A 20,960-nucleotide genomic window follows, 5' to 3' on the forward strand; every position below is an offset into this window, starting at 1 on the left:
ACTCTTTCAAGTATCATCCTAGATTTTGTTGGAATAGTGTCTAAGGCTGCAACTATATTAGGCAAGTATTTGACCCGGTTGTGCATGGTCCTTTTGGGTTGCCTTCCCCATAGCAACTTGATAGGATGATTTATTAAGAGAGAATAAATATTATTGATATATTATGAGAATAATATAAAGAATAATAATATTGTTATTTGATTAATATAAGTCACAGAATTAATTAGAATTAATTTGGTGATTTAAAGAGATTAATTAAATAAAAGGGTATAAACTGTCAATTGTTTGATAGTTAAACTTTAGACTGTAAATCCATATTGGATAGATGTTGGATGAATTCTAGAAGCTAAGGATAGCTTAAAATCGTCCAAGGCTATCTAAGGAATGGATTTGGATTGCTTTAAGAGAAGATTATCCAATTAGGGTTTAGGTTGTAACCCTTAAGGAGTCTACAAGTATAAATAGACCCTATGGCATAAGGAAATCGGCACTTCATCTAAAGTAAGAGAACCCTGGCCGATTTCCTCCCCTCTCCTCTCTCCCAAATCATCCTCCTTGCTATTTGGTGTTTGTAAGCCATTAGAGGAGTGACAATTGTGACTCTAGAAGCTCTAAGACAACAAGATCAACAAGGAATTCAAAGGTATGGTTCTATATCTGTTTCAATATTGTTATTACACCTAAATAGTCATTAGAAGTCTTGGATTTAAAGCATGTTTAATTAGAAAGCCTAGATCCAAGCATTAGGGTTTTGCATGCGCACATAGGAAAGTTCTTATGGCTAAAACCCATCAGCGGTATCAAAGCCTAGCTTGGTTTTCATTAAATTGATGCTTATTTGTCTGAAACTAAACTGAAAAATTCGATTTTTGTGTTTCTGAGTCATGGACTCGGCGAGTTCCATAGTGGACTCGGCGAGTTGGCCTGACTCGGCGAGTCCAAGCGTCAGGAATGGACAGATTCGGGATTTCTTCATGATTATCTTATGGAAACTTACCTTAATCATATTAGATCAACCCTAATCCGATTATTTTGATTATTTTGGTAATTATCTTGCAAGAAATCTTGAATAAATCGAATATAGATAATTAGGAAATTAATTGTTAATTGAAATTATTTGTTATTTGATCCTCCATGTTTTAAATGTTTAAAACTTGTCCTCAAGTTTTCAAATTTATATTTTGTAATTAAAAGTTTTAATTTAGACAATTTAAATTTCAAACCCTAGATTTTAAAATGTTTAAAATACAACCCTATACTAATATAATATTACAAGATTAATATATATATATATATATATATATATATATATATATATATATGTATAACTAAAATGCTAGTCTTACCGTTAGTAGGCCTCATTCACGAAGCCGATCTATAAGGTCGGTATAAGGTTGCGGCCTATAAAATGGCGCTTAATGGGTGTACACTCACACCCACCACTTGCTTGATTGGTGGAGGGTCGTTAGCCGAACGGGTAGGATAGGGCAACCTCATCCTCTCATTAAAAGTATAATAGGAAATACAAGTAACTACATTTTTTTAAAATTTCACAATCTTAGTTACTTTAGGAAAAGTGAATTGATGCAATCCCATGAAATTACACTTTGCACCCTTGCTAAGATGTTAGTGGAGCGTGTGTGGTTTACCGGCACACTAATCGGTTCTAAGAAAAGGTGGCAAAGGGTGATTCATTGTTTATCATAGTTCGATGGAGCGTGTGTGGTTTACCGGCACATCGAATAGGTGATCGTTACAATGAAGGCACCATGTGAATTTGCATGGTAATTCACACCCGCTTTGTGATCCTCGGTATCCCAGTCACAAACTAGAGGGGCATATCGAGATTTAAACATGCCATTGAATAGTTTCAATGAATCTCATCCGAACCTAGGAATTCTCAATACATTTAGAACTAATAGTTAGGTTTTATGGTGGAGAATTAGTGAATCGTCATTCACTTACCTTCAATTTATTTGCATGTTAGATTACGGCATCCCTTTTCTCATATGTAAATGTTATTGTTGGATCCTAGCCCTAATTTCTCTTATTGGGTGATAATTAGGGATTCATATTATAATCTATCTTTGTCCTTTCTATTTGTAGATGTCGAACGCAAACAACGCTGCTGCTAGTTCTTTCACGTTGATGAGCCTTTGCCAAAAGGTCACCTTCGATGGAATGAACTTTAGCGAATGGATAAGATACATTCGCAACATTGCTCGCTATGAGGATAAGGAGTATATCCTCGATGAGAAGCTCGAGAAGATCAACCCTGAAATCGCTACTCCGGATGAAATTACCGCTTTTGAAACTCATGAGCGAGATGCAACGAAGCTACATTGCATCATGATAGCCACCATGAACTCCGAATTCCAAAAGTCCTACGAGGACATGTACCCGTACGAGATGCATCAAGACTTATTGGAGAGATACCACCAAAACGCGAGACAAGAGCGTTATGAGATTTTCACTAACATGATTTCCGCTAAGATGGGTCATGGAGAATCTCTTACCGTGCACCTACAAAAGATGCAAAGGTATGTCGACCGCCTTCGCAAGTTAAATTTTGACTTTGGGGAAGACTTGGTGATCGACATGGTGCTTCACTCTTTGCCTCCGATGTACAATCAATTTAGGATGACCTACCACATGAACAAAGAGGAGGTCACCCTAAGCAAACTCCAAGGTCTCTTGAGGGTCGCTGAGAGCAACCTCAAAGACAAGTCTGTTGCACCAACTCCCAATCCACCCGCTGCTCCTGTCTTGGCTATTGGTCAAGGAAAGGGAAAGAAGAGGAAGGCTTCGTCTAAGAACTATCGCAAGGTTAAAGCCCAAGATGGTGCCTCTTTTAGTGGGACCAAAGTTGATCCCGCTAAGCCCTGCCCTAACCCGAAGGAGGCAGAGTGCCACCACTGCCACAAGATAGGACATTGGAAGAGAAGCTGCCCGGAATACCTGCAAGCCATCAAGGAAGGAAAGATCAAGCCATCTTTCGCAGGTATATATACAATTAAATCTAACGATTCGAATCATGCTATTTCTTGGGTCCTTGATACCGGTTATGCTTACCATATTTGTTCTAATGTGCAGGGACTAAGAAGAAGTAGGGATGTGGAGCAAGGAAGAATCAATCTAATCATGGGGAACAGAAGATCGTCGCTTGTGACCAATATTGGAGTGTATTCTTTAGTGCTTAGGAATAATTTATGTTTAGATTTGAACAATTGTTGCTATTCGCCAGAAATGGCTAGAAACATCATTTCATTTCATGGTTTATATAGACAAGGTTTTAGATTTTCTTTTAATAATGAGAATGGTTCTATTTTGGCTTATCTAAATGGTGTCTTTTACTTTGAAGTTATACCATGTAATGGAATTTATGAAACTGTTATGATTGTTGATAACTTAGGAAATGATGTTTTGAACATAGATTCTTCTGCTAGTATGGATAAAGCATCCTTGTGGCATTGTCGTCTTGGACATGTCAACAAGAAACGCATAGCCCAACTCCAAAAGGATGGAGTGTTGGAGTCATTCGACCTTAGGGAAGATGACACGTGCGAGTCTTGTTTACTTGGAAAGATGACTAAATCACCCTTCACAAGTACGTGTGAAAGGGGTGAGGGCCTATTGGACCTAATACATACCGATGTATGTGGACCGTTTAGATCAACCACGAAGGATGGGAACCGCTTCTACATGACTTTTACCGATGATTATAGTAGATATGGGTATATCTATTTAATCAAGCAAAAGTCAGAAACTTTTGAAAAGTTCAAAGAGTTCAAGAATGAAGTGGAGAATCAATTGGGCAGGAAAATCAAGATGCTTCGATCCGATCGAGGAGGAGAGTACCTAAGTCTTGAATTCCACGATTATCTCAAGGAGTGTGGAATAGTTTTGCAATTGACGCCTCCTAGGACACCGCAGTTGAATGGTGTGGCAGAAAGGCGTAATCGAACCTTATTGGATATGGTTCGCTCTATGATGAGTCGTGCTTCACTACCTATCTCTTTTTGGGGGTATGCCTTAGAGACTGCCGCCCATATCCTTAACCGAGTCCCTACTAAGAAGGTTGCCAAAACACCTCACGAGATGTGGACAGGGAAAACTCCCTCGTTGGCACATATCAAGGTTTGGGGTTGCGAGGCTTTCGTAAGACGAGATACTCACGACAAGCTCGAACCTCGAAGTGAGCGATGTACATCGGCTACCCGCAAACATCCTTTGGATATCTCTTCTATAGATCGAAGGACAATGTTGTCTTTGTTGCGAGGAGAGGAGTTTTCCGAGAGCGAGAACTCATAGGCCAAGGAGACAGTGGGAGGCAAATCGAGCTTGAAGAGATTCAAGAGTCGATAGATGAAGGAACCTCTACCGCTGGCACTCAACCTGAGGAGGAAACTCCGGTTGAACCGATTGACGAATCCTTACCTCTTAGACGTTCCGATAGAGTTAGAGATCTACCCCAGTTTTATGGTTTTCATATTACTACCGAAGGGGACACGTATATTAGTGATGGTACACTAATAAATCTTGATGAACCTAATAGCTATAAGGAAGCCATGGCAGGCCCGGAGTCTGCGAAATGGAAAGAGGCAATGGATAGCGAGATCCAATCCATGTATGATAACCAAGTTTGGAATTTGGTTGATTATGTGCCCGGATGTAAGACCATTGGGTGCAAATGGATCTTCAAGAAAAAGACCGACGTGGATGGAAACGTACACACATATAAAGCGCGATTGGTTGCGAAGGGCTTTACTCAAACTCCTGGAGTTGACTATGATGAGACCTTCTCACCAGTTGCAAAGATAAAATCTATTAGAGTGATGCTAGCGATTTCCGCATTTCATGATTATGAGATTTGGCAAATGGATGTCAATACCGCTTTCCTTAACGGAAAGTTGGCTGAGGATGTTTACATGGCTCAACCAGAGGGGTTTGTGGATCCGAAGCATCCAAATAGAGTGTGTAAGCTTGAGAAGTCCATTTATGGACTTAAGAAAACATCTCGCAGATGGAATCTTTGCTTCGATGAGAAAGTCAAAGAGTTTGGATTTGTACGAAGCGAAGACGAATCATGTGTATATGTCAAAGCCAGTGGGAGTATAGTTAGCTTCCTCGTTCTATATGTCGATGACATATTACTCATAGGAAACGAAATCCTGACTCTGCAGGAGGTTAAGTCCTGGCTCGGGAAGTGCTTCGCTATGAAGGACCTCGGAGAGGCTTCCTACATTTTGGGAATAAGGATAGTAAGAGAAAGAAGTAAAAGACTAATTGGACTTAGTCAGAATACTTACTTGGATAAAGTACTAAAACGATTTAGTATGGAAAACTCGAAGAAGGGAGAATTACCAATACAAAGTAATGCCAAGTTGAGTAAGACTCAAAGTCCGAGTACCGAAGCTGAGATAGCAGAAATGAGCCGAGTACCATACGCTTCTGCAGTTGGCTCAATCATGTACGCTATGACTTGTACTCGCCCTGATGTAGCCTTCGCTTTGAGCATGGTTAGCAGATATCAAGGGAATCCTGGCAGAGCACATTGGATTGCGGTGAAGAATATCCTTAAGTACCTTCGGAGGACGAAGGAATGGTTCTTAGTCCTCGGAGGGAGTGATGACTTGAAGGTGCGAGGGTATAGTGACGCCAGTTTTCAGACCGACAGGGACAACTACCTTTCGCAGTCGGGCTGGGTCTTTACCCTGAATGGAGGAGCAGTGACATGGAAGAGTTCCAAGCAGGAAACCGTAGCTGATTCAACGTGCGAATCAGAGTACATTGCAGCGAGCGAAGCGTCGAAGGAGGCAATATGGCTGAAGAACTTCATCGGTGATCTTGGAGTTGTACCTGCTATAAAGGAGCCCATGGAGATTTTCTGTGATAACGAAAGAGCGGTTGCCTTGACCAAGGAACCGAGGGATCATGGTAGATCACGACATATCGACAGAAAATATCACTTCATTAGACATCGTGTAGAAGAAGGACAACTCGTAGTGAAGAGGATATCATCAGAAGATAACCCAGCAGATCCGCTTACGAAGGGACTGAGTAGGGTTAAGCACTTGCAGCATGCTAGGAGTATTGGGCTGAAGGGTGATATTAGCATAGATTATATAGTATTAGAAACGTCTAATAGATAAATGTAATTAACATTTGATGATTAAATAAAGGAGTTTTATTTATGAGTAATGTTACTATCTTATGTTAATTGTTTAGCTATTGTTTCACTTTGCATGTTTTGACTTCCAGAATAATTGAGTTTATTAGGAGTAATCGAATTGTTCAAATTGTCCACAATCGTTCATATGTTAGAAGTAGATATGAATGAAGATTGTCATGAATCGGTGCGTAGATTGTCTAAATGGTATTATACATAGCAAAGGGTTGCTGCGACATTCATGAGTGCTTATGAACTGGTTTTGAGCATTGGAACAAACCCGCGCTTGCTGGAATCACCTAATGGAATATGATATAAAAGGGTGATCACAAGACGATAATATCATATAGTCTTAAAACCTAGATATATGGTTTGTTATTTGCTAATTGATTGTACATTGATAATGCGAAAACGCATTGGTAACTCAATGTTATAAAACGCATTGTTGTGTATAGTTGATCATTAAATAAGTAAATGCATATAAGTCGAAGTTTATCTGTAACTTTTATCTAAGAAGGTAAAAGCGATATCTCGGCCGCTCGATGATTTGATTTGACTTATGTGCCGGGCCCGGTCAAAACTGAATTGATGTGTTCGATTAAGTTCTATGTCGAATAAATCAGAGATCGAGAAACCTAAATGCTTGACTAACCATTCCATAGGATTGTCAGCATGATATCTAATAGAGGACTGTACGATCCCTTATCTAAAGGACAAGATTGATTAGATCAGAGTTTGACAGCGTCTATGAGAGCTACGATTGCAAATCGAATTGTACTTGTGCATATAGTTACTAGACTTATCCAAGTGGGAGACTGTTGGAATAGTGTCTAAGGCTGCAACTATATTAGGCAAGTATTTGACCCGGTTGTGCATGGTCCTTTTGGGTTGCCTTCACCATAGCAACTTGATAGGATGATTTATTAAGAGAGAATAAATATTATTGATATATTATGAGAATAATATAAAGAATAATAATATTGTTATTTGATTAATATAAGTCATAGAATTAATTAGAATTAATTTGGTGACATAAAGAGATTAATTAAATAAAAGGGTATAAACTGTCAATTGTTTGATAGTTAAACTTTAGACTGTAAATCCATATTGGATAGATGTTGGATGAATTCTAGAAGCTAAGGATAGCTTAAAATCATCCAAGGCTATCTAAGGAATGGATTTGGATTGCTTTAAGAGAAGATTATCCAATTAGGGTTTAGGTTGTAACCCTTAAGGAGTCTACAAGTATAAATAGACCCTATGGCATAAGGAAATCGGCACTTCATCTAAAGTAAGAGAACCCTGGCCGATTTCCTCCCCTCTCCTCTCTCCCAAATCATCCTCCTTGCTATTTGGTGTTTGTAAGCCATTAGAGGAGTGACAATTGTGACTCTAGAAGCTCTAAGACAACAAGATCAACAAGGAATTCAAAGGTATGGTTCTATATCTGTTTCAATATTGTTATTACACCTAAATAGTCATTAGAAGTCTTGGATTTAAAGCATGTTTAATTAGAAAGCCTAGATCCAAGCATTAGGGTTTTGCATGCGCACATAGGAAAGTTCTTATGGCTAAAACCCATCAGATTTTGTTCTAGATCTTCAAACTAGTAAGTGTTCTAACCCTTTCAAGTTAGTATATCACTTAATCTAGTGATTGTACATCCTTTAATCCATTCATTTATGTGTTTTGACTAGTTTTTCCAAAACACCAAGAACACACACTAGTGTTCTTGGACTTAAAGTTCATTTCAAGCTTCCACAATGTAAGTACTTCTATCCTAGACTCATTTAAAGCTAGCTATACATGTTTATACCTAGGAAAAGTCCCAAGAACACCAAGAACAAGGTGTTCACGGTTTTGGGAGGCTCCCAAAACCGTAAACACCAAATATAGTCCCTTAGGGTGCTTTAGGGTGTCTAGATGCTTCACAATTCCTTAGGGACTTGTCTAGATCCATCATTGATGAGTGTATCACACAAAAAGCACCAAAATCATATATTTTTATGTGTTTACGGTTTGGGGATCTCCCAAAACCGTAAACACCTCAAATGATGTGTAAAAGTCCCATAAATGTCCCATGGATGTTCCTTATGCCTAGAATCTAACCTAGACTAGTGCCATGTTTGAGCTAAGGACTTGAAAACCGACAAATACCAAAATTAGGAGTTTAAGGTAGTAAACTCATAAGTTTAAGGTAGTAAACTCATGGAGAAATGGTCCTTAGACCGTAAAATCCATTTAGGAGTGTTTTGATGCCACACAACACTTCCTAAGGCTAAATCATGAAGTAGGAATTCTTGGGAGTTTACGACCGTAAACTCAAGGGTTGTTGGTCCTTAGGGAGTAAACTCATTTTAAGAGTGTTCCTTGAACCCCAATCATACTAGCCTTTCCCTACAACACTTAGATGCACTCCTTAGCACTTATAACACTTATACAAAGCATTTGTCATGCCTTAGAGTGTCTTGACTTTGTTTATTAGTTGTTTAAAGACTAATTGTTTATATACATATATCCTTATATGTTATTAGGATCTTTGTGCGTGTCTAAGTCTTCACTTGACACCAAGCACTTATCCGACACTTCCTTCCGATCCACTTGCTACAGGTGAGTTCATACCCCTTAATCAATGTTTTAACTGTTTTTAAATGTTTTATGGGGGATACAAGTAGAATTATGCTAATTATTATATCAATCACATGTGATTAATAAGCAGCATTCAAATGATTGGCTACTCATTAGCCGTTTTACTAAACAGTTTCCTTCAAATGTTTTTCATAAACATTTTATGTGTTTAAAACTCCTTATTAAACTGTACATTTTACTCTGTATGTTTCCATTTAAAATCATTTACAATTGTGTTTCAAATAAATGTTTCCTTATACTTAAACTGTTTTATCAAACCCATGCCTTCAAACCGTTTTATAGATTGACATCATGTCGATCTTTTCTTAGATAATAATTATGTTCAAAGGTTTTACAAAACTTATTTTATGCTTTTATATTATAAATTGCATGCCTATATATGTATAGTTATATAAGAAATGTTGAAAGGACTTAGGAAGGCTATCCACCCTGTTTCCTTTTCCTCGCTTTGGATGTGGTCTGGTGGGATATCGGGTACCCGTCCGAAGGTCATTTAAATATTAGTTATATATCATGTGTACATATATAGTCATAAAGGTCCTTACAGTTCATCCAATGCCCTTGGGTAGCAAGGGTATACATACATGTCCATACGTACCAGTTAGATTACTAGTAAACTACCATATGGGTAGTTTAGAAAGATACTAGAACTATTACTAGAACGCGATATCATACAATGAGTCAGTTCATTCATGAGTCAATACTTTCTAGAACATTACAGTACATTACTATACTTGCTAGATAGAGAGAGCATACATTACAGCTAGAACATTACAGTACATTACTATACTTGCTAGATAGAGAGAGCATACATTACAGCTAGAACATTATAGTACATTACTATACTATTACATAGATATGTTTACATGATCACACTTACATGAGTACGCTTACATATACCGATGAATCACAACGCAATTGTGATAGTTATATCGAGTATACATGATCATAGTAATGTGGATGCTCACGGCTTGCACACATGCAGGGGTCGTGGGTAGGTCCCAAAATCCCTTTGACAGGGGAGCGTATAGCCTGGGATCTAGCCATCACATTATACCTTATCCCTCAAATAAGGCAATTGAGTACCGATGTAGTTATTTATAACAAATGCTACAGTACTTAGAAGAATTACCCTAGACTTTAGGTAATTGGTACGGTTGTAGTTCGGCACTACACCATAGTACTATTTCATTTTCCCATTACATTCACTTCATGAACATTCACACGACGCACGGTAATGTAGAAACTATATTTTTGGTTAATGATAGTCAGACTTGGGAAAATACACACTCTTACAAGAGACACACACAAACACTAGATGCCTTGGTAGAAGGCTACATATAGATCAGTTAAGTCTTGGTAGAAGACTCCCTCTCATAATAGTAGGAATCATAGGGATTTCTAGGGTTTTCAAACATTTACAGTTGTTTTACAAACATTTTCATACTTACAATTCATATACATTTTAATACTTACAATCCATACTCATACAAATTCTTACATACAAATTAAGACACTAAAATACTTATGATCTCACCAGCTTTAAAGTTGATACTCTCTTTCAAAATAACTTGTATCCTCAGGTCAAACATAGACAGGTACCGATGCAAGGTTTAGAGAAGATGGAGCTCGTTCAAGACTCATCTTTCAGTTTGATTTATGCTTTAGTGTTTATCAAAATTTGACAGAACACACTTGTATAATAATTATATTATTAATTCAATGGATGATGTTGTTGCTTGTTTACTACTTTTCATTGTTGTGATACTGTACATGACGTCCTCCGCCCCAGAACGTTTCCGCCGTTCTTGGTTTTGGGGTGTGACATACTCACTACGAGGAACTTCTCTATTCAAAAGGTTGCTTATGTAGAAAGCCTTAAACACAATCTCATCAGTGTTGGCCAACTATGTAAGGCAGGCCATCAAGTTGAATTTGATGATCAATTTTTTTATATAATGACAAGTGATAGGAGCACATGTTTAATCAAGTTTCGTTCTGAGGGTACTATGTATCCTCTGGATGTCTCTCTGATCATAGGAAAACCGCAATTATGTTTCCTTTCCAAAGTTGTATCTGAAGTCAGTTGGCTATGGCACTGCAAGCTAGCTCATCTCAACTTCAGATACATCAACACTTTGGTCACCGGAGAACTAGTCAGAGGACTCCATGTTCTTAAGTTCAGCAATGATAATCTCTGTCCTGCATGTAAATGTGGTAAGCAATCCAAAACAAGTCACCCCATGGTGATTGACTCTTCGATTTCTGAACCACTTGAGCTCCTGCACATTGATCTCTGCGGTCCATCAACCGTAGCCAGTCTCCATCACAAAAAGTACATACTGGTTATAGTAGATGACTTCACACGCCTCACATGGGTTTTCTTCCTCAGACTCAAGTCAGAAACACCGCAAATTCTCATTAACTTCATCAAGGAAATAGAACTTTAGATCAAGCTGCCAGTAAGACGTATCCGCAGTGATAATGGAACAGAATTTACTAATCATCCTCTCAACAATTTCTTGGTTTCCAAAGGCATCACTCACAACTTTTTAGCTCCTTATACACCACAACAAAATGGAGTAGTTGAGAGAAGGAATCGCACACTAGTAGAAGCAGCCAGATCCATGCTCAACTTCGCACACCTTCGTCTCTACTTCTGGGTTGAAGCAGTAGCAACCGCATGCTTTGTACAAAACCGAAGCATTGTGTGCAAACGTCTCAACAAAACACCATATGAGGGCCTTAACAACTGCAAACCAAATGTTCGCTTCTTTCATATATTTGGGTATAGATGTTTTGTGATCAACAACAGAGATCAGCTTAACAAGTTTTCACCAAAGTCTGATGAAGGCATCTTACTTGGCTATTCCACTAAAAAAGTTACTTACAGGGTCCTCATCAGACGTACAAGGCTAATCATTGAAAGCTTCGATGTGAAATTTGATGATTCTCACATCCGCAACGCCCCTCCATCCACTGAAACCACCGCAATCATGGAAAGCAATATTCCTGCCTCTTACGCTCCTTTAAATCTAGTTGAAGTCAATTATGACGATCTTTTCGACCCTGTTGAAACGGAGAGACTATCCGAAGTTCTTATGTTACCGGCCGCTTAACAACAATACGCTAATGTTTCTGGTCCATCTCTATCCGAAGTAGCATCTCTCAATACTTTCACCTCTCCGGTTGAGGGGGAAAGCTCTACTCCAGATCAAGCAACAACCATCGAGGTTCCAGTACTTGATGTTGCTCAAGTTCCTATCCGCAGAGAATCATTACCATCAAACGTATCTTCGGATTCGGATGATGAACTCATAGAGAACATTGACACAAGAACCGATTCAAGGATTATCACTCTCCCATCCGTAGTCTAGGGGGAACCTTCTCAGGTTCCAGAGGATCTCCCATCAGCAATCCAGGGGGAACCTCTCCAAACTGCTCAAGAAAATTTCATTCTCGTTCTAACAAACCAAGATGATTCCACAGGATGTTCTCAAATCCAGGTGGAACTGCCATCTCCAACCGAAGAAACTTATGATATTGAAGACATTCCCTCTACCGCAGCTGTTGATTATCCACAACCCCCGTCTACACATATGGACGAAGGACCACCCACCAGGTCAAATCATTGGCAACCCATCTGCAGGTATCCAGACTCGATCTTCCAAGGACTTATCTGATCATTGTCACTACGCAGCATTTATGTCCTCAGTTGAGCCCCGAACGATCAAAAAAGCATTATTAGAACCTGATTGGATATCCGCAATGCAAGAAGAAGTGGAAGAATTTAAAATGAACAAGGTATGACAACTCGTTCCAATATCGCAAGGCCACACCATTGTGGGTACAAGATGGGTGTTCAAGAATAAATTAGATGAATCTGGTGCGGTCATCAGAAATAAGTCAAGACTAGTTGCAAAGGGCTACAGTCAACTTGAAGGTGTTGACTATGATGAAACGTATGCTCCGGTGGCACGAATGGAAGCCATCCGAATATTCTTAGCATACGCAGCCCACAAAAACGTCAAGGTATACCAAATGGACATTAAGAGTGCATATCTCAATGGGGAATTAAAAGAAGAGGTTTATCTTCAGCAACCTCCAGGCTTTGAAAGTATTGAATTCCCTGACCATTGCTAAAAACTTGAAAAGGCAGTCTACGGTCTGAAGCAAGCCCCAAGAGCGTGGTACGAGACTCTCTCTGAATTTCTTGTCTCATCCGGATACAAAAGAGGATTAATTGATCCCACTTTATTTAGAAAAGCAAATGGTGACCACCTTATGCTTGTACAAATATATGTGGATGATATCATCTTCGGATCGACTGATCAAGGAATGGTGGATGAATTTGCTAAGCTCATGACCAACAAGTTCCAAATAAGCATGAATAGAGAGATTAATTTATTTCTAGGACTTCAAGTTAAACAAGTCCCTCAAGGGATATTCATTCATCAAGAGAAATACACCACTGAACTGTTGAAGAAATATTTTATGGACAACTGTTCTTCGGCTAAGGTCCCCATGGCCTTCAGATATAAGATCTATGTTGATCCCTCAGGAGAATATGTGGATCACAAGACTTATAGAGGTATCATAGGCTCTCTAATGTACCTCACCGCAAGCCGACCAGACATTGTCTTTGCAACTGGTGTATGTACAAGGTATCAGGCTGACCCAAAAGTGTCACATATGACTGCAGCCAAACAAATTCTTCGGTATCTGAAAGGAAGCAAATTTTTCGGTCTATGGTACCCCGCAGGCAATGACTTTAGCCTTCAAGCATTCACAGATGCGAATCATGTCGGATGTAAACTTGATCGTAAAAGCACCTCAGGTGGATGTCAATTTCTGGGTGGAAGACTCGTTAGTTGGTCATCAAGGAAACAAAGTTGTGTATCATTGTCTACCACAGAAGCTGAATATGTGGCCGCAGCCAGCTGTTGTTCACAAGTTCTATGGATGAAGACACAATATATGGACTACAGATACAGAATGTTGCGGATACCAATTTACTGTGACTCTGAAAGTGCTATAGCGATTTCTCACAATCCTATTCAACACTCCAAGACCAAGCATATTGAACTACGGTATCACCTCATCAAAGACCACATCCTGAAAGGTAACATTGAACTCATCTTTTTCCCTACTCATGAAGAGATTGCTGATGTCTTCACAAAGGCACTTGACTCTACAAAGCTCAACACTTTCTTACAAATGTTAGGAATGATGAATCTGGACCTCAATTCTTCTTGAATTGATAGGTACCGCATTGGTCTCTATTGCGGTCCTAACTGAAAGTTACTTATAATAAATGGTTTTGGTATATCCTGTGTACCGCAGTCTATGTACCGCAACCATATATTTTATTTATCCTTCACTGGTCCTTGTTTGTTATTACTAACTTATTGTACCTGTGTACCGCAGTCTATGTACCGCAACCATATGTATACCCATCCACAATGGCAAAGGATCCATCCGCAATGAAGTTCCCATCCGCAATCACATTGATAATTTCTCAACTGATTCATTAATTCTTGAATCATGGTGTGTTATTTAATGATCCTTCATTAAATAAAAACATTCCTTGAGAAACTGTCTCATTCGCCTTTTCTTATAAACCTTGTGTCAGACCTATTTTAGGTATGATGACAAAAAGAATGTTTTTCCATAAACACATCCTTAATCTGTCTTTTCCTCATACCCATCACGTCCCATCCGTTACAACTTCTTTTCCCCTCACCACACGATCACCTGACGTGATGATATACGTCTGGTTTTTCATTAAATGCAAATCCTTTTTTTTGGTAAATCTCAAAAACTTTTTAAACCGTTTCATATTATGTTGCTGAGATTTAATTTCCAATTCAAAAGATTCCCCCCAAACGACCTTTTACCTTATCCTTTCTTTTTACCTAGGGTAAAAAATAGTTACTTTTTCAGATTTGTCCCTATATAAACCTTTCTTCTTCCCCAAAACCACTTTACGCTCTCTGAACATTGAATCTTCCCTCTCAAATTCTGTCAAGCACTCTGTTTTCTACTCTTTCTCTCAAGCTCCTACAATGGGGAAATCCGGTATATCCAAGAAAAAATCCAAGACATCTGGATCAGTGAACCCTACTGGTTCAGACTCTCCCACGATTGGTTCAAGCAAATTCAGAGCAGTGTTTGAAGATCATTCATCCTACAATGCTCCGATCAAGCTGATGATCAAGTTCAGAAGAATCACCCCCTGTTTGGCCCCTTCGATGCTTTCACAAACGTTGTCCCAATCTCAACGCTTTTCAAATGTGCCTTCTCAACCTATCGCCCACTCGAAAACCCTCAAGAAGTTCATCTTAACCTGGTTAACGATTCTTTGGTCATTCTGTCCAAATAAAAGTTTCTTTCTGCCATTAACCTCCTTGTTCATCCCTCCATAATGATTTTTACCCCATCCATGGCGGACGTTACTTCTGCACTTTACCAAATAGGATATCAAAAGAAGATTAAAGGAATTGGGGAATTCAAGAAAAACCAAGTGTCTGCGGTCTGGCAATTCGTTTTCCATTTCGTCATCCGCAGTCTATCTAGCAGAACCGGAGGCACGGATAATATGGGACTCAAACTTCTAGAGCTGGTGTGGAGTATCTTCACAACTCATGATGTGAACTACGGGGAGATCCTATGGGACGACTTTCTTAAATACATTCCCAAGGAGAGCCCAAGGGGGAACCCAACCGAACTCACTTTTGCAAGGTTCTGGCCCCTCTGCATTTCAGATCTTCATGTGGATGTAGGGATCAACATGGGCAGTGACATCAACTTCTTTGTCACCAAGGATCTCAAAAGGTACAATCCCTCATCTGATCAATCTATTTTTGGACCCATTCGAAGACTTCCTACCCACATTCTTTCCACTCTTGGTCTTGAGACTGCTGATGTCTCAGATCACATTGAGGCTACGGAAGGTATTGACCCATACCCTCCTACCTCGCCTCTTCAAAATCCACCCACAATCATTAAACCTGAAGGCACCGCAGTCCCTTCTTCCACTACTCTCTCAAATCTTTCTCAAAGAAGAAAGAAATTGGCCTCCAAGAAGAAACAAGGAACTCCTAAAAAGGATGCTTCCAAGCCTTCCAAGCCCTCTAAGAAAAGAAAAACTCCACCAGTGATCACTATATTCGAACCAAGTAAACATATCTCCAGCAGTGACTCTGACGAGGATGATCAACCCATTGCAATCCTCAAGAAACGCAAAACCGATCCTACTAGCCATATGCGTGACCGGACTGATACCTCAGCCTCTCAAAAGGCTCCGGTGGTCCTTAGGGTGGCCGCAGACCCATTCAACACCACCATCGAACACTACCCAAGCTCAGAAAGTGAGTCTGATTCATCACATCGTGGAGACTCTCCCCAGTTCTATCCTAAGAGGATAATACTGGTTCTCGCCCTAAGGTCTCCAGGGCTTCCCGACTGCATTTCTTTTCACCTGAGGAGTTAAACTCCATCCTTTTGAACTTAACCCATACACTTCAAATACCTTCCCAACCGCAGGGCACTTCTTCCGCCCATGTTAGAACTGAGCCAAGGCCAAACTTGACTACGGGTCAAGGAGACCAAGGAAGCTCAGGAAATCCTACTCTGCTTACATCTGTAATAGGTGGTTTAGGCATAGTGAGCACAAATGTGAAAGGATTCGTGGACCCGAAGGACACTTCGGTGCGATACAAAGGATTTGACGGTGAAGACTCGAATGACTCTTGGTTGAACTACAATCCGGTATCTAAAGCCGACATTTAGAAATATGCCGCTTTCCATAGGGCATTCCAAGCACGCAAAGATCAACAAATCAAGCAACAGCAGCAGAAGGAACAAGAAATCCAAGCTATGGCTAAGTATTGGGCATATGCAATTAACAATGCCAATACCGTAGCCACCATATTGAAAGTTCAAGACTGGATGTCTGAGATGGACGCAACTCTCCACAAGGATTAGGAAGCAACTGCTGATCAAAATGCTTCCAAAGTTCCTCCCACTCCCACTCCCACTGTCCAACAATCACAAGACAAAGGAACCGCAATAAAAGTGAGCTCTGCTCCCACCTTCGGTCTTGATGATGCTGATCTACAAGAGGTAAACAAACCTTTTCCCGTTAATGATGATCTTATGATGTTTGATGAAGAAGAAGAATCCAGTGGCTCTCACCATTCAACTTCAAAACCCAAAGAGAAGAAGAAAAAGAAGAAGAATGTTGTCACTCGGAAAGAATTTTTGAGCCTACAAGCAAAGATTGATCAAATCCTTGCTGCGGTCAAGCCAACTCAAACGCAACCAGAAGACACCTCCGGACCGCAGTCATTGATCAAACGAATAGAGCGCTTGGAAACTCGTGAGAGATTGGCTACTGAGCGTATCTCCCTCAAAGTAGAAATGGGAATCCGGTCCCTTGACAACAATCGACAAACAGACCACAAGGACTTCATGGCTGCTGCGGATCGCCTCATCTCTGAGGTAACCGTACTCAAGAAAGACCTTCAAGAAGCCATTGCAGATCAAGCCTCCCAATCTCAAAAGCTTATCGATGAGACTCACACTGCCTATGAGTCCATTATCTCAGTCCTTCAAGCTACAATCAACCGCCTGCAGCGATCTTTGTCCACAAATTTCCAAGGCCCCGAAATCCTTCAACTCACCAAGGAAATTCACCAGTTGCTCTTCAACCCCACCATCCCCAACAATCAACAACTGGAAGATTCCCTCAAAGCTCAATTTCAAGAAGTTTTTTCCAAAGTTGATGGCCTTCGAAACTGGGTTCAGGAAGCTCCTGGGTTGCTTTCCTCAAGAGGGGGAAGTGAAGAAGAAGTCCATCACTCCAATCACTCCATCTCACAACATCAAAGTCCCCCCATCATTACAGGAAAAATTCCTACACTGCAACCTTCACCGCAACCATCTCATCATACTCCACCTCATAACACTCCACCACAAGAGGAGATCACTCTTGAGAAACCAGAGACTCCCCCTCATTTCAAAAATCTTGCGGAGCACATGTCCTCTCCAAGCTCAAATGACTCTCCTGCCACCACCCAAAGGAAAAAAGATTGGAAGGCAGCTAAACTTGCAGAGCTCATATGGAGAGAATGCGGTTTTGATACCATCATGGATGAATCCTTGATAAACTCTTGGATCAATCCTCACCGCAGACTGCTAGATGACGATTATAGACCTCACCTCACCTATGCTGAACCCCCTTCGGATGGCTACTGGGATGTCCCAGTCTCTCCAAATGCCAGATACTTCACAATATTTGAGCAATTCGACCGCAACCTTCCAGACCTCAAAAGACTGCCAATGGAATTTGAGAGACTTAGTCTTTTTATGCTAAGCATGCCTCTTCCATTGAGAATATATGGTCTAACGATAGACCATCCGCATTCAAGAACTACAAGATTCGGAAGTTCAAGAAGGCTGACTTCATCCAGTATACTCTCACTAGAAGGGAACACAACTATGTCCGCACCCAAGCTGACTTCCCCTGTATGAATCCGGAAAAAGTCTTTCTCATTGCAAAGGTGTTCCAGAACAAGTCGGAGAAGCACCCGAAGATGAAGATTGCGCTTGAAAGGGCTAATACTTTTTTGAAGGAAATTGTCTGTGATTTTGCTAAAATCGACGCAGACATCTACCGCACCATTGCCAAGAAATTTTATCTGCCACCACTCGACCCTGCATCAATGCCTTCCGAAGGCTATGAAGAAAGATCCTTAGGTGCAACCAACTTCCCTGAACTCGGAGTCATTTTAAAAAGGAAGATCGATAATGTCAAATACTTCATTCCTATGACTGCCATGCATTGCCTTACTAGGAAGAAACTTGATATCTGCCGAACCGCAGTTGAAAAATCAAAGCACACTACTGCAGAAGTCAAGTTCGAGATTTTAAGGAGAATCATATGGTTGGAAAACAACAGGAAATTTTGGTGGATCCTGATCAAGTTTCTTAAACTTGATAGTTGAACAAAAGTTAAAGAGGTCACTTAGGGGGAAATTGTTGAATCATAAAAAGTGACCCTCTGGTAAGCATACAAAACCGTGTACTTCGAATATAAGGCTTATATATCTAATGGACACAATCCTAGATAAATAGCTTATATGATTAGCTAGGACAAGGGTCATATATAAATAGAGAAAATATACAAAGCATCATGAACCCTATTAAATAAAATAAGGCTAGTCAGTAAGCATGGAACTTCCCTGATACAAAAGTAACCCATCTGAAGAACCACACCATGTATAAAATGAAAGAAAGCAATGCATAAGGTAAGCAAGATATACAATTCTCTCTCTCTCTCACACACACACACATTTACTCACTCACCTTCGCATAGTACTTCAACCTCTTGTACCTAACTTAGGCATCAGAGAGTATTATCGAGAATACTATATAATACGTCTGGTCATTTCATTGTGATACACATGAAGTACGACAATCTCCTCCAACAAGAACTTGACTTCAAAACCGATGTAGCTCATTGGCTTCATCTGTAGGATGATATGGGATTAACGTTGCCCAAAACATGACACACTATGATAGAGCACCTACTACATGAGAATTTCAAATCACTAAGGAAGAACCAGTGGAACAGTACAAAAGTCGATAATGTTGCCACTGAAATATTCATCTTTATAACAAAAACAAAAATAGAACAATACATACCTTAAACTCCACTATTGAATCCATCGCATTATCGGGTGAATTAGCCAACAACAAAGCAAACAATAAGCTATGTCCATAATAACAACACCTACAGACCAATTTTTCACTCAACAATGCAAGTGTATGAAAAATGCAAGCATTAGCAAGCCGTGTCGATCATTTCATACATGAAATGAGAAAATACAAAACTAATAGACAACTTTAGTTGATATTATTCATATAGACGTTGCAAGGCTCAATGTGATCAAGATACAAACAATTACTAGTAAATGTTATGATAGACTTTATGGAACTTATAGATATTGTTAAGGCTTCGATACAAAGTCAGGTCAGAAACATGCTCACCATCAGCAGAGAGTTTCAATTTAGTGTTAGCTGAAATGGCGCAGGGATTACAGGTATCCATATCATCATGTTTAAGAATCTCCTAAGCAAATTCAGTCTAGGAAAGAAATAGCCTAGATGAGCTACAAGAGGCAACATTACTAAGAAAGAAAGATAGAGGCCCTAAGTCAAACATGGAATTTAACCTAGAGAAGGGAAATAACTCGAGTGATGAGGGTAAGGGAAAAAGAAGTGAGAATGATGTCATCAACGTAAAGGAGAATGTATATTGTATGAGACCCGCAGTGATAAGTGAATAAAGAGTTATCGGATTTGTTGTGCTTATTTGAGGCCATATAAGGCCTTTCGCAGACGATACATACGATCAGGGAACTGAGGGTTAACAGACCCTGTAGGTTGGCACATGTAAGTAATTTCAGTAAGATCACCATGAAGGAAAACATTTTTGACATAAAAATGTTAAATAGGCTTGATGGGTTTTGGCTATAAGAACATCCTATGTGCTCATGCAAACCCTAATGCTTGGATCTAGGTTTCTCTATTGTACATGCATTCATCCAAGACTTTAAACCCTAGATCTAGCATGTGATAATCGATATTAACATAAGAATAGGATTTAGATCTTACCTTTGATTGTTATGTAGTAATAATAATCTATTCTTCCTTGTAATTGGCTTCTGAAAGCTTAGTGTCACAATTGTCACACCTCTAATGGCTCACAAACACCAAGAGCACGAGGATGAAGAAGGAGAAGAGGAGAGACACCCAAAAACATATAGAAACCCTAAGGAATCAGTTTGTTACGTTTTTGGTGCCCTAGGGGTGCTTAAATATGTGAGGCTATTAGGGTTATCTAACAAGGAAACCCTAATTTGACTGCTTAGGCCCTAAGCAGCCCATGGACTCCCTCCTTAGAGGCCTTGGACGATTTCTAATGGGTTTCCCCATAGAATTCATCCACTCCTTTAATATGGAGTCCATTAGCCCAATATTCAACTATCACACAATTGATAGTTCTAGCCCCTAAGTTTAATTAATCTCTTTTACCCACAAAATTAATTATTAATTAATTATTGACTAATATTAATTA

This window comes from Lactuca serriola, chromosome 7 (genome assembly GCF_051521515.1).
Source record: "Lactuca serriola cultivar US96UC23 chromosome 7, Lser_US96UC23_V15, whole genome shotgun sequence".
NCBI classification, from domain to species: domain Eukaryota; kingdom Viridiplantae; phylum Streptophyta; class Magnoliopsida; order Asterales; family Asteraceae; genus Lactuca; species Lactuca serriola.